This window comes from Mesocricetus auratus, unplaced genomic scaffold (assembly GCF_017639785.1).
Source record: "Mesocricetus auratus isolate SY011 unplaced genomic scaffold, BCM_Maur_2.0 Super-Scaffold_4256, whole genome shotgun sequence".
NCBI lineage: Eukaryota > Metazoa > Chordata > Mammalia > Rodentia > Cricetidae > Mesocricetus > Mesocricetus auratus.
This window is the reverse complement of record NW_024429182.1, coordinates 39,290,723-39,304,663: the sequence shown is the minus strand read 5'-3', so window position 1 is coordinate 39,304,663 and position 13,941 is coordinate 39,290,723. Positions and strand designations below refer to the sequence as shown.

At 39.4% G+C, this 13,941-nt stretch overlaps 1 protein-coding gene across 1 annotated transcript in view; it reads right to left on the bottom strand.

The window, feature by feature from the left end:
- Positions 1-13,941, bottom strand: part of Tmc1 (transmembrane channel like 1) — a 235,941-nt gene that overhangs the window by 176,733 nt on the left and 45,267 nt on the right. The gene's annotated exons all lie outside the window — the stretch shown is intronic.

The window sequence follows — 13,941 nt, the reverse complement described above, 5'->3', positions numbered from 1 at the left end:
ATCATGGCTAGACAATGAATGCCTCTCTGAGACCTTGCTTCTGCCTTATATACTTCCCTAATCTTGGGATTAAATATGTGATCTATAATTCTCTTTTAGACTGATTTACTCTTGTGTAGATCTGGGTGGTCCTGAACTCAGAGAGATCCTTCTATCTCTTGTTTCTGAGTCCCAGGGCTGAAGTTGTGTACCAACACCTCCTAGCTTTTGGCTGCTGGGATTAAAGGTATGTATCACCTGATCTCTATAGCTCGAGTCTGACTTTGCTTTTTATTAAATCATAAATAATATATCATCACATCTTTAATTATGGAAAACACTGAGAATTTTTTATCTCCAGGTTTTTCTGGACCTGGAACCTGAACTAAGCCTGGCTACTTGTCTCTGACTCAAAGTTACCTGCAGGCTGCAAGGTGTCAGCCAGTGCCACAGTCTTGCCACAACTTGGGGAATACTGTTTCTTTGATTAATCATGGCTTCTACCAGATCTTCAAGATCTACCTGGCTCAGGATCAAAGACACCAGCGAGCTCATGTGGTACAGGCAGCTTGTGGCATGGCACTCTGGGCACTAGAGAGGAAGAAAAATGCACAGGGGCTGTCCTCACACAACAAGATCAGACAGAGAGGAACTCCAGAGCACTGTTGTGATATGAAGACAATCCACACAGGGGCCCATCCCAAGGACCTGGGCCAAAGTCCCTTTACCTACCTAGGAAGAACCAGTGAGAAAGCTTGAGTAGGCATACTGACTACATGGCAGGGTTACTGACTCCAGAGCAGGGACACTGACCTCCTGAGAGAAATACCCACCACTTGGCACAGATACTGACCTTGTGGCAGGGATATATTCTACCAAGCAGTGTATACTCGTAACCATGTTGACCCCACTGATTATTAAGAATTATAAACCTCAGGGCTTGTAAGACAGTTAAGTCTATAAAATCCTTCCCCTGCTAACATAGGAACTGAGTTGAGATCTCCAGCACCCAAGAAAAAATCCAGATATGAGTCTGGGTGTCTGTAATTCCAGTACTGGCAAAACAGAGACAGGAGGATGTCTAGTGCTTGCTGGCCAGTTGGTCTTGACAAATCAGCAAGCTCCAGGTTCATTGAGATATCCTGTCACAGAAAAAATATTAAAAAGATGGAGAATGATGACAAGACATCCAACATTGATTCTTGACTTCTACACATGTGCACACAAATATGTGTACACATCTGTAAACTACTTACACACACAAAGATACACACACACACACACACACACACACACACACACACACACGCCACAGACACCATCCGTACTGTGACCAAAAGCAAAAGCAACTTAGGGGAGCTTATAGATATAGGTTAGAGTCTAGTACTGTGGTAAGTCAAGACAGGAACTCAGTGCTTCATATCCATAAGCAATAGCACTAAGAGCACTAACTCATGTATCATTCCTTATTAGCTTACTTTCTGCTAGCTTTCTCCTTATTCTGTTCAGGACAAGCTACCTAGGGAATGCTGCCACCCATGAAGAACTAGGTCTTTCTATATCAGTTAACACTCAAGACAATCTCAGAGGTCAACTTGATCTAGATGGTTCTTTATTAAGACTCTCTTTATCAATTGATTTTAGGTTGTGTCCAATCAGCAGTTAAAACTAACCAGTACACACAACACACACACACACCCCTACACACACACACACACACACACACACACACACACACACGTGTACGCAGGCAACTGCTAAGCCTTCATCATTAGAAAGTAGACTTCATCCCTTGGTCTATGGATTGCAACAAGGCACTCACTTTTCTGGAAGACCTACTGTGGACTCTAAGTGTTTCAAGGTTTCTCAACAATATTTAATGCTTATTCTGGCTCCAGTGAGTCATTTTATGTGCTTTCTGTTCAGTGGCAGATGCTTTTTGCAAAGAGAAGACATGCGTATATACTAGAAAGGGAAACCATGATAGACCAAAGTAATGATCACAGCAATGTTTAACTCAGTGATTCAAAGGGGTCCTAACAGAATGTGAGTGAGGGATTACTTACAAAGAACAGAGATTGCTTAACAAACAAAGAAACAACAAAACCAGGTACATCCCTGGGAAGCTTGGACAGTAGAGCTGTCTTTTCCTCTGCAGTTCTACCAGCGAGTCTCCCCCTACAGCTGTTGTTCATTCAGTTTATTCTGCTGGGCCCTCAGGAATCTCACAAGTTTCTGTTCTTCCAGACATCTGACCTATTTACCACCTGAGGTTCCTGAGCCTCCAGTTCTTCCCTGAAGGAAAATTTTCAATCTGGGGAAAACATTGCAATTTAGAAGAAAACACCATACAGCAGAGCACCTGCTCCTTTGCCTCTTGGATTCTCTGAGTCTTGGAGTGAGTAATACAGATGTCCATCAATAAACCCTTTATAGTCAGTCAGGCAACCATTTCCTCTGTGAATCCATTCTCTACCTAGTGGTTTTGCTGTGTATGGAACAGTACTTGCCCAGTCTCTAGTGAGAGCTATGAGCTGAACCATCCCTTTAGAACTAGCATTTGCTATCATTTTTCATTCCACAGCCATGTATAAACTTGTCTAGAATTGTTGATTGAAAAAAGTATATAAGACCGTACCCTATGCAAGATCTATTTAGTCATGCAGGAATCCAGAAACATAGAATAGGGACCAACACTACACATTAGAGAAAAACAAATCCACCAAGAAGATGTATATGAATGATAAATATACTGAGAAATAATTCAGGGGAATGATATCTTTCACAACTACCTCAAAAATACCTTTAAATGACTCTCACTAAGGAAGTGAGAGACTTGTATAATAAAACTTTAAGACACAGAAAAAAGAAACTAAAGCAGATATCAGAAGATGGGACAACCTTCCATGTTCATAGGATTAATATTATGGAAATGGCCACACTACTTAAAAGCAATCCGTAGATCTGTGCAATCCCTATAAAAATCTTGATAGTTTTTTTTTACAAAAATTGAAAAAGTAAACTTAAACATCACAAGGAAACCCACAAAAGCATAATAGCTAAGTAAATCTGGAACAATAAAAGAACTTTTGAAGGTATAACTATTCCTAATTGTATAAACTATACCATAGAGCTATGGTATTAAAAATGCTATGGTACTGGCACAAAAACAGATGTGTTGATCAATGGAATAGAAATGAAGACCCAGATGCAAATTTATACACCTATGGACACCCCCCTTTTTTTTACAAAAAGGCAAAAATACTGCCCCCTCAGAAACAGAGAAAGAACAGCATTTCAACAAATAGTGCTGATAAAACTACATAGCTGCATGTAGTAGAATAAAACTAGATCCGTATCTTCTAACCAAACATCAGATTTATCGAGGATCTTTGCATGAGATCTGATATACTGGATCTAGTAAAAGTACAAGCAAGGAATATGCTTGAACTAATAAGTGCAGGAAAGACTTTTCTTAACAGGAGACCCAAAGCACATGCATTAAAAACAGTGACAAATGGGTCACATGAAACTGAAAAACTTCTGCATAGAAAAGAATACTCTTATTTGAGTGAAGTGGCAGCCTGTAGCATGGGTGGGGTAGAGGGGGATTAATAATTATTTCCAACAAACAGTATTTAGAGTATACGAAGAAAAAATAATAATAAAAATAAAAACCAGGGCTGGAGAGATGGCTCAGCAGTTAAGAGCACTGATTGTTCTTCCAGAGATCCTGAGTTCAATTCCCGGCAACCACATGGTGGCTCACAACCACCTTGAATGATATCTGGTGCCCTCTGCTGGCATGTAGAAAGAAGATTGCATACATAATAAATAAATAATATTAAAAAACAATAACAACAAAACCAAACACCAAAAACTAATGACTCATCTAAAAAAACGGAGCATAGAAATAGCAGAGTACTCAAAGGATAAAACACAAAGAGCTGAGAAGCATGTTTTAAAATGTTCAATATCCTTCACCATCAGGGAAATGCAAATCAAAACTACTTTGGGATTTCATCTTACCCCACACAGAATGTCCAAGGTCAAATGAACAAATGACAGCAGATATTTTCCAGGATCCAGGCAAAGTGGAATACTTATTCTGTGATGTTAGGGACAGAAATTAATACAGCCACCATGGAGATTAGTAGGGAGGTTCCTTAAACAGTTAAAAATAGACCTAACACATGATCCAGGTATACCACTCTCGGGCATATACACAAAGGAATCTATATTTTATTACAGAAACACATGTTCTTCAACATTCATTTCTGCTTTCTTCACAATAGCCAGGAAATAGCAAACACTCTAGATGTCCATCAATCCATCAATAAATAATTAAATGAAACTGGCACATTCACACAGTGGAATATTATTCAGCTGTTAAAGAAAAATGAAATTGTGACATTTGTAGGCAAATAAATGGATATAATGGGAAGCAACTATCCTAGGTGAGATAATTCAGTTCCAGAAAGAAAAAATATTTTATATTTTCTTTCACATGTGGATATTAGCATTTAAACTTTAGATATACATATTTCATTTATAATGCCCATAGAGGTGAGATGACTACTAAGGGACTATGGGGGGAGGAGGGGAACTTCCAGAGAAGAAAAAACATAATGTAGTGCTATAGGAAGATAAATGGAGGGAAGACAAAACAATAAGAACTAAATGGGGTGGGAGATTGAATGGCAGGGTAGAGGAACAAATATGGGGATGGAAAACTAACACTAAAGGCTTTTTGTGAAGCTATATGGAGACCTATTACTGTAGAGCTTTCTTAAGTGTGTGTGTGTGTGCATGTGTGTGTTAAAGGAGTTTAAATGGAGTTACCCTATAATGGGAGAACAATAGTCAAACTGAATACCATAAACTACTAACTAAAACTCCAATACAAGTCATGGGTCACCTCTTTCTGAGTTACTATTGAGCAATGTGGTCCCGTAGTGGTCCCGTAGCTACCTGCCTCCAAACATTATAGATTATTGCCAGTGGCATCGGTTACCCTTAGAACTTGATGGCAGCCACCAATTGCTGAAGTCCTTTTATTGTCTGCATATAGTAGGGCTACTGATTTTCTTGAGTTGATCTTGTATTTTGCCACTTTGCTGAAGGTGTTTATTAGCTGTAGGAGATCCCTGGTAGAGTTTTTTGGGTCACTTATGTAAACTATCATATCATCTGCAAATAGTGAAAGTTTTACTTCTTCCTTTCCAATTTGTATAACCTTGATCTACTTTTGTTGTTTTATTGCCCTAGCTAGAACTTCCAGTACAATATTGAAGAGGTATGGGGAGAGGGGACAGCCTTGCCTTGTTCCTGATCTTAGAGGAATTGCCTTGAGTTTCTCTCCATTCAGTTTGATATTGGCTGTTGGTTTGCTGTATATAGCTTTTATTATGTTTAGGTATGTTCCTGTTCTCCTGGATCTCTCCAAGACCTTTATCATGAAGGGGTGTTAGATTTTATCAAAGGCTTTTTCTGCATCTAGTGAGATGATCATGTGATTTTTGCTTCTCAGTTTGTTTATATGATGGATCACATTGATGGATTTTCGTATGTTGAACCATCCCTGCATCCCTGGAATGAAGCCTACTTGATCATGTTGGATGAGGTTTCTAATGTGTTCTTGGATCCAATTTGCCATTATTTTACTGAGTATTTTTACATCAATGTTCATGAGGGATATTGGTCTGAAATTCTCTTTCTTAGTTGTGTCTTTGTGTGGCTTGGGTATCAATGTTATTGAAGCCTCATAAAAGGAGTTTGGCAAAGAATCTTCTGCTTCTATTGCATGGAATACTTTGAGGAGAATTGGTATAACCTGTTCTTTGAATTTCTGGTAAAATTCTGCACTGAAGCCATCTGGCTATAGGCTTTTATTGGTTGGGAGACTTTTGATGACTGCTTCTATTTCCTTAGGTGTTATAGGACTATTTAAATTGCTTATCTGTTCTTCATTTAATTTTGGTAAGTTATATTTATCCAGAAAATTGTCCATTTCCTTTAAATTTTCAAATTTTGTAGAGTACAGCTTTTCAAAATATGGCCTGATGATTCTCTAAATTTCCTCAGAGTCCATTGTTATGTCTCCCTTTTCATTTCTGATTTTGTTAATATGCGTGTGGTAAGTTTGGATAAAGGTTTGCCTATCTTGTTGATTTTCTCAAAGAACCAAGTCTTTGTTACATTGATTCTTTGTCTGGTTTTCCTAGTTTCTATTTTATTGATTTCAGCCCTCAATTTAATTATTTCTTGGCATCTGCTCCTCTGGGGTGAGTTTGCTTCCTTTTGTTCTAGAGCTTTCAGTTGTGCTGTTAATTCTCTAGTGTGACTATTCTCCAGTTTCTTCATGTGGGCACTTAGTGCTATGAACTTTCCTCTTAGCACTGCTTTCAAAGTGTCCCATAAGTTTGCGTATGTTGTGTCTTCATTCTCAATGAATTCTAGGAAGTCTTTAATTTCTTTTTTTATTTCTTCTTTGACCCAAGAGTAGTGTAATAGTGTATTATTCAATTTCCATGAGTTTGCAGGGTTTCTGCAGTTTGTATGATTGTTAAATTCTAACTTTAAGTCATGATGATCTGATAAGATACACGGAGTTATTCCAATTTTTTTTGTACCTTTTGAGGTTTGCTATGTTGCCAAGTATGTGGTCGATTTTTGATAAGGTTCTGTGTGGAGCTGAGAAGATGGTATAATCTTTTGTGTTTGGATGGAGTGTTCTATAGATGTCTTTAAACCCAATTGGGTCATAACATCTATTAGGTCCTTCATATCCTTGTTAAGGTTCTGTCTTGTGGTCCTGTCTAGTTGTGAGAGTGGGGTGTTGAAGTCTCCCACTACAAGTATGTGAGGTTTTATATGTGCTTTGAGTTTTAGTAATGTTTCAAATATGGATGGCCTTGCATTTGGGGCATAGATGTTCAGAACTGAAACTTCATTTTGGTTGATTTGTCCTGTGATGAGTATGAAGTGACCTCCTTCATCTCTTTTGATTAATTTTAGTTTAAAGTCTAATTTGTTAGATAGTAGGATTGCTACCCCCCGCTTGTTTCTTGGGTCCATTTGATTGGAAAATCTTTTCCCAACCCTTTATTCTGAAATAATGTCTGTCTTTGAAGCTGAGGTGTGTTTCCTGTATGCAGCAGAAGGATGGATTCTGTCTTCGAATCCATTCTGTTAATCTGTGCCTTTTTATGGGAGAGTTAAGACATTAATATTGAGGAAATTAATGACCATTGATTGTTCATTCTTGTTTGTTTTGGAATGGTTGTTGTTGTTGTTGGAATTGTATGTGGATTTCCACCACTTTCTCTTTTGCCTGTTGGTAAAGTGAGATTATCTATTGCCTATGTTTTTCTGGTAGTAGTTAATTTCCTTGGGTTGGAGTTTTCCTTCCAGAATTTTTTAGGGCTGGGTTAGTGGATATGTATTGTTTAAATCTTGTTTTGTCATGAAATATCTTGTTTTCTCCATCAATATTGATTGAAAGCCTTGCTGGGTATAGCAGTCTTGGCTGGCATCCGTGGACTCTTAATGTTGGTAGAATATCTATCCAGGACCTTCTGGCTTTCATAGTTTCCATGGAGAAGTCAGGTGTAATTCTGATAGGTTTGCCTTTATATGTAACTTGGCCTTTTTTCCTAGCTGCTCTTAATACTCTTTCTTCATTCTGTATGTTTGGGGTCTTGATTACTATGTGTTGAGGGGATTTTTTGGGGGGGTCCATTCTATTTGGTGTTCTGTAAGCTTCTTGTACCTTCGTTGGCATGTCTTTCTTAGGTTGGGAAAGTTTTCTTCTATTATTTTGTTGAGTATGTTTTCTGGCCCTTTGAGGTGAGTTTCTTCACCTTCTTCTATACCTATTATTCTTGGGCTTGGTCTTTTCATGGTGTCCCATATTTCCTGGATATTTTGTGTTAGGGATTTGTTGGACTAATTCCCTTAGTGTATTTTCAACACCTAAGATTCTCTCTTCCATCTCTTGTATTCTGTTGATTATTTTCCATCTGTAGTTCCTGACCATTTTCCCAGTTTTTCTATTTCCAGCATTCCTTCAGACTCTTTTTTAATTGTTTCTATTTCAGATTTCAGCCCTTGCACTGCTTGAATTGTTTCTTGCAATTTTTGCTTTGTCTTTTACTCCATTTCTTGAATTTTCCGAATTGTTTTTTCTTCCATATCTTTAAGGGATTTTCTCATATCCTCTTTGAGGGCCTCTATCATTTCCATGAAGTTGTTTTCTTATGTCATTCTCTTCTGGTTCATTTGTTTCCAGTCTTGTTGGTGTAGGGTCTCTGGACTCTGGTGATGTCATATTGGTTTTTCTATTTCTCCTTGTGTTTTTATATTGTCTCCTTCCCATCCATTCTTGCAGTAGTTCCAGAGGGTGCCTCTTCCTCTCCTAGTGGGTGTGGGACCAGGGTTCCCTTCTGATGGGTGTAGGCAAGTTCACTGTTGTGGTAGCTCTCCATTTCCTGGTCTTGTGGGTGGAGAAATGGATTAGGATGCTGGGGTGCTTTGGATCCCACTGGGGTAAATTGGAGCCCCAGCGGTATACCCCAGGTATAGGGGTGTAGTCTGGAGACAGGCCCTGTTAGTCTTTGTCACGTGGGTGGAGCAGGAGACTAGCATGCCTTGGTTCCCAACACTGGGATGGAAGCCACAATGGTAGACTCTAAGCACAGGCACCGGGCCTAGTCCCGTGGGTAGAGCCAGAGATTAGGCAGATGGGGTGTCTTGGCTCCTGCCTCTGGAATGGAAGCTGCTGTGGCAGCCCCCAAGCTCGAGCAGGCAGCCCGGAAATGGGCCCTGGTTTATCTGGACCCGTGGGTGGAGCAGGAGACTATGGTGCGTTGGTTCCTGCTACTGGGATGGAAGATGCAGCGGTAGACCCCAAGCACAGGCAGCCGGTCTAGTCCTAGTTCAGTGGGTGGAGCAGGAAACTACAGTACATTGGCTCCTGCCGCCTCTGCTGGGATGGAAGCCTCAGAGCTCTACTGTTCTTATAAGTAAAAACAACTTTAAAATGAGTCCTGGTGATTTGTTGCTATACTCACAGATAGTTCATCTCTCAACCCTCGTCAGAGAAGCTTCCCCTTGCAGTAGATATAAATCAACACAGAAGCCTGAAATTGGTCAACGTGTAGAGAATAAGAAATTTTGGAGTATCCAGTCTTAAACATGATGTTTACAGTACCTCTCCCCCTCAAGTCTCAGGAATCTATGCAGAAGACTGGAAGGATTTTAAGTGCTAGAGGTGATATATGACTCCAAGAAAACTGTTTTCCCGACACAATGGATCAGATGTCATACAAACTCACAGAGGCTGTAAAAGTATCCACAAAACCTGCTGATGCAAATTGTTGCAGAGATTACATATAAGAAATATTACATATAAGCAATATATTTTATATATGCATTTTCTGAATAAAAATTCACAGAAAAGTCCAACACCATGTATGTGTGCATGCATGTGTCTTTAAAGAGAGCTACAGGGTTATGTAAACCTATCTTTTCCTAATTAAAATGGCTATAATGTTTGCTTTTCCTTTTTTCTAATTCTTAAAATGTTGCTATAAAAGTTCTTTTGGTTAGGCATACAATGCCAAATTTACCTTATATTTATTAGTGGTATAGATCATATTTAAATTTATGAAGTCTAGTCTCTGAAATATGTTAGTATTCTCTAAAACATATTCCTATACATTATGAAAATTCACATCACAAAATTTGCAAAGAGAAACCTCACAAAGCTGAATGAATTGCTTTAAGAATAATCAGCATTTAGCTTCCAGTAATAAATTCACAACACATCTAAATAATTTCACATATTTCCTGGCTATAAAAAATAAATGCATACTTTTGGTAAATAAATGTTACCAGTGCATAGAAAAACATAGAGCCAAAAGTAAACTCAGACCTGGCTAATTTATAAATCGCTCCTATTTTCTGAGCTCTTCAATAATTTAACTGCTTTCAGCAGCAAATAAATATCAATTTTCTTGTCAGGACTAAAAATTATTGTGCATTAAAATGAAATAAAATTCTACTAATTTGTTGGCATGAGAAAGAATGAAGAGTTATGGCAGCATTTTTTCTCATAGTCTTTAACTCCTCAAGAAAATGGATTTGTAGTCTCTTATCTGACAGGTCACTATGTAATTGTTGCTAGCCCTCATTGCAAGAATAACTGGAGATACTTTCTGGCAAGTCATTCTGGTCTCATTTGCTCTTCCATTCAGCTACTACCACAGATAAGTACTGGGTGGGTGTTTCAGCAGGGCATTTATCACTTGCTCTATATTCATATTAAATCCTCGCAGCTTCTCTTGTCAAACAATCTAAAAGACTGTCTTGCTGTGATAAAACACCATGACCAAAAGTAAAAAGGGGAAGAAAGGGTTTATTTTGTTTACCCTTATATACCATTGTCCATCATTGAAGGATAGGAATGCAAGCAGGGCAATGACCTGAAGGCAGGAACTGATGTAGAGGCCATGGAGGGTTGCTGCTTATTGGCTTGTCCATCATGGCTTGCTCAGCCTGGTTTTTTACAGGATCCAGGATCACCACCCCAGGATAGGACCACCTATAATGGGCTTAGCCCTTCCCCATCAGTCATTAGTTAAGGAATGCCGTACAGCCAGACCTTATGGAGGCATTTTCTCAATTGAGGCTCTCTCCTTTTAGAAGACTCCAGTTTGTATCAAGTTGACATAAAACTAGCCACCACAGGCACAGTAAGGGTAGGAGAGCTTTCAGGATGCTGCTGACACTAGTATGCCTTAATAAAACCTAAACAAGAGTGACAGTAAAGGACAGTTGGAGATTTCAAGATGCTGGGATTAGAACAGTCAAGGCTACCTGACAAGTCAGAGTTTAAAAAAAAATCAAAATAGATAAAGGGTCTTAAGTTCATTCCATAGAGATGGAAATCACATATTATAGTATCTCAGAAGTGAGTGACAGAGGTCAGTTATGTATGAGGGAATGAATAAGATTCTTGTAAATCTTATTCATATAAGACAGGGCTCAGGGTATACAAAATGTGGTAGACACACAGAGAGAAGGTAATTCTTGTTTTAAATGAGAAGTTGGCAATGAATCATCTTACAGATTACATTTGAGCTGAGATCTGAATGAAGTTTCTAGAAGTGGGGTGGGCAGTCACCACCACAGTAATTTACACTCAATAAACAAATGCTTGAAATTGAATCAGGAAGCCTGCAAGTCCAACTAATCCAGTTGCATGCAAGCCAGTAAGTCAAATCAAGAAACCCTGAGCAAACCTACCTGACCAGTGATCATTATCAAACCTGTAATGTGAAAACAAAACATGTGTCTTTGTTCATGCCTGCTCTCCCTTCAGTAGTAGCCTGCTGTAGCGAATTTTTGCAATAAACTTTCTTCCCTTTCTTTTGCTTTAGAACCATCTTTTTTCTTACTTCTATTATCCATTAGTCAAAATACCTACCCAGAAGACAGGAAAATAATAGCCAGACCTAAGGACTGCTAAGCACCCATGACAGTTTTGCCTTCTTATTTCTTCTCATTATTGACTGAAAAAAATGTGCAACAGAAATTATGAAGGAGGGCCTGGGTCACTAGCCTGACTAACTTCATCTTGTCCCTCTTTGGCTTTATTTGCCTTCTTAACTTTTTTTGAGTCATTTCAAATTCCTAGAACAACTGGACTGGTTGATAAACATCTTTGTGAGGTGGGAGTCAAACCACCCCCCCAAAACAGACTACACCCAAGTGGAGACAGTGATCCACTATAGTGAAGCAATACTCTGGAGTGGAGTTCATCATCTCATGAGAACCACATTGTGCCCCTCAAGCAATGACAATGAAGTTCAGAAGCAGGATGAGAGAGCCATCCACAGCAAGCTCTGCACCTTGACCATACTGCTTAAATACTTATCCACTGCTGGATCCCACGCTTTTGTCCCGAGACTCTGGTTATTCTGCCAGTCTTCTGTAGGGAAAAGTTTCTCAATTCCTGCACAACTGACTCTTGGAACTGAGCAGTTCTTCCAGTGGTAGCTGACTGTGAAGCTCTACAGAGTTTAGCTGTTTCCCTGCCTTCTGCCTGCCATGTGTCAATTGTGCTTGGGTCCCAGTTATAACAATCAAAATTAACCCAAAGCAACTAAATGACCCCTGAAGGATAACATCATCCCTGGCCATAGAATCAAAGTCATGCAGGTTGTTGTCTTTACCAGTAAGACAATGAAAGACACAGCTGAAGAGCTAAGGACACAGAACACTAACCCCACACTACATTGTGTTACTTTATTATATTAACAGTAGTCACTGAAGATGAGGATTCTGAGTTGGCTCAGCTTCCATAATCACTCACTCTTAGAATGGTCCAAATCCAAAAGATTTAAAGATGCTTGTAATAGAAATGTATGCACAATTCTTCACAATGCAAGATTATGAAGATTAAGACAGGTCAGCCCCAAACTTCTAGAGGATGTCCCTGTTGCAGGCAGAAGTTTCGTCATTCCTTACTCTGCTGAAGGCAAAAGGTGGGTGACAATCGCAAGAAGGGAATGTGGCTGAAGTTCCATTCTGACCCTTGACTCTCTTGGAATCCTTTTATGAAAGGTAGCTGGGAAATTTCCTTGTACTCTATATAGTGATGTTTATAGATCCAGTGGTCACTATATGCTGTCCCTCACTTCCTCACTGGTGATTGCAACTCTAGTAAAGAAGTGTTTTGAGGGAAGTGTTTGGTAAGATATTTAATAATCTACTCAACCCCATTCATTTCCATTATTTCAGAATCCCATTCCTGAGAGTTGCCATCTCCAAGCCATCCAAAGCTATTCATGGCTTTCCTCCAAACTGCTTTTCTGCTGCTACCTAGCAGATTTTCTGAGTTGTCTCAAAAAGACACACCAGGAGAGGGAACTTAACTGATTTATCTTTATAAATCACAGGAAGAGCAATAACATGATATGCCAAGATATAGTAAAGATACAAGTATTTAGTCTTTTTCTATTACTGAAAAAAAAACCAACCCACCCTAAGACTCTTGGAGTTTCTTAACAGTGGATATAAAAGTGTAAGCAAGGGCACAGTGAAACCATGGAACGAGACCACTCCGTGGGTAGAAAGAAAGTTTAATTTCAGAAAATCAAACTGCTGGGGCCTTCTTTCAGAGAGCAGAGAAAACAGAAAAAAACAGGCTAGGAAAGCCTTGTCAATTTTATGGGCAATGAGTAGTGGCAGGAGAGGGCATGCGAGTCAGAACAGCCTGGGAGAATAGTAGGAAGGGTATGTGGGCGAGTACATGCTGGGAACTAGTGGGTTACTGTTGATCTCTTGAGGGCTTGTTTGAGCTAATAGGGACCTAGATCCCCACTGCTGGAGACAGCTGGCTGATGGAGAGGATGAGGGAAGTAATGACTTCCTGACAAACAGAAACCTGTTTTACTGTATATTTGTCAAATGCTGAGTTTAGGTACCAATCCTTCTGTTTACCCAGTCAGATTCCAGCCTGAGCTGAGCCCAGACTGTTATTTAGGATGTTGTCAGTGGTACTGTGATGGGGTTGGGGAGGTTGTCCTTTTGTATGCTGTGAATATATGTTTCTTGTATTGGTTGATGAATAAAGCTGTTTTGGTCAATGGACAGGTAGGATGTATCCAGGCAGGAATTATAGGCAGAGCTACCAGACTAGGAGGAGACTAGGAGGAGGAACACAGAGTCGCAAGGGAGATGCCATGTAGCTGCAGAGAGAGCAAGAAGGCCAGGTATCACTGGTAAGCCCAGACAAAGTGGAAATACACAGATTAATAGAAATGCATTAATAATTAAGAGAGAGCCAACCAATAAGAAGCCTTAGTCATCAGCCAAACAGTTTATAATTAATATAAGCCTCTGCGTATTTATTTGTGACTAAATGGCTATAGGACTAGTTGGAACAGAAACCTTCCT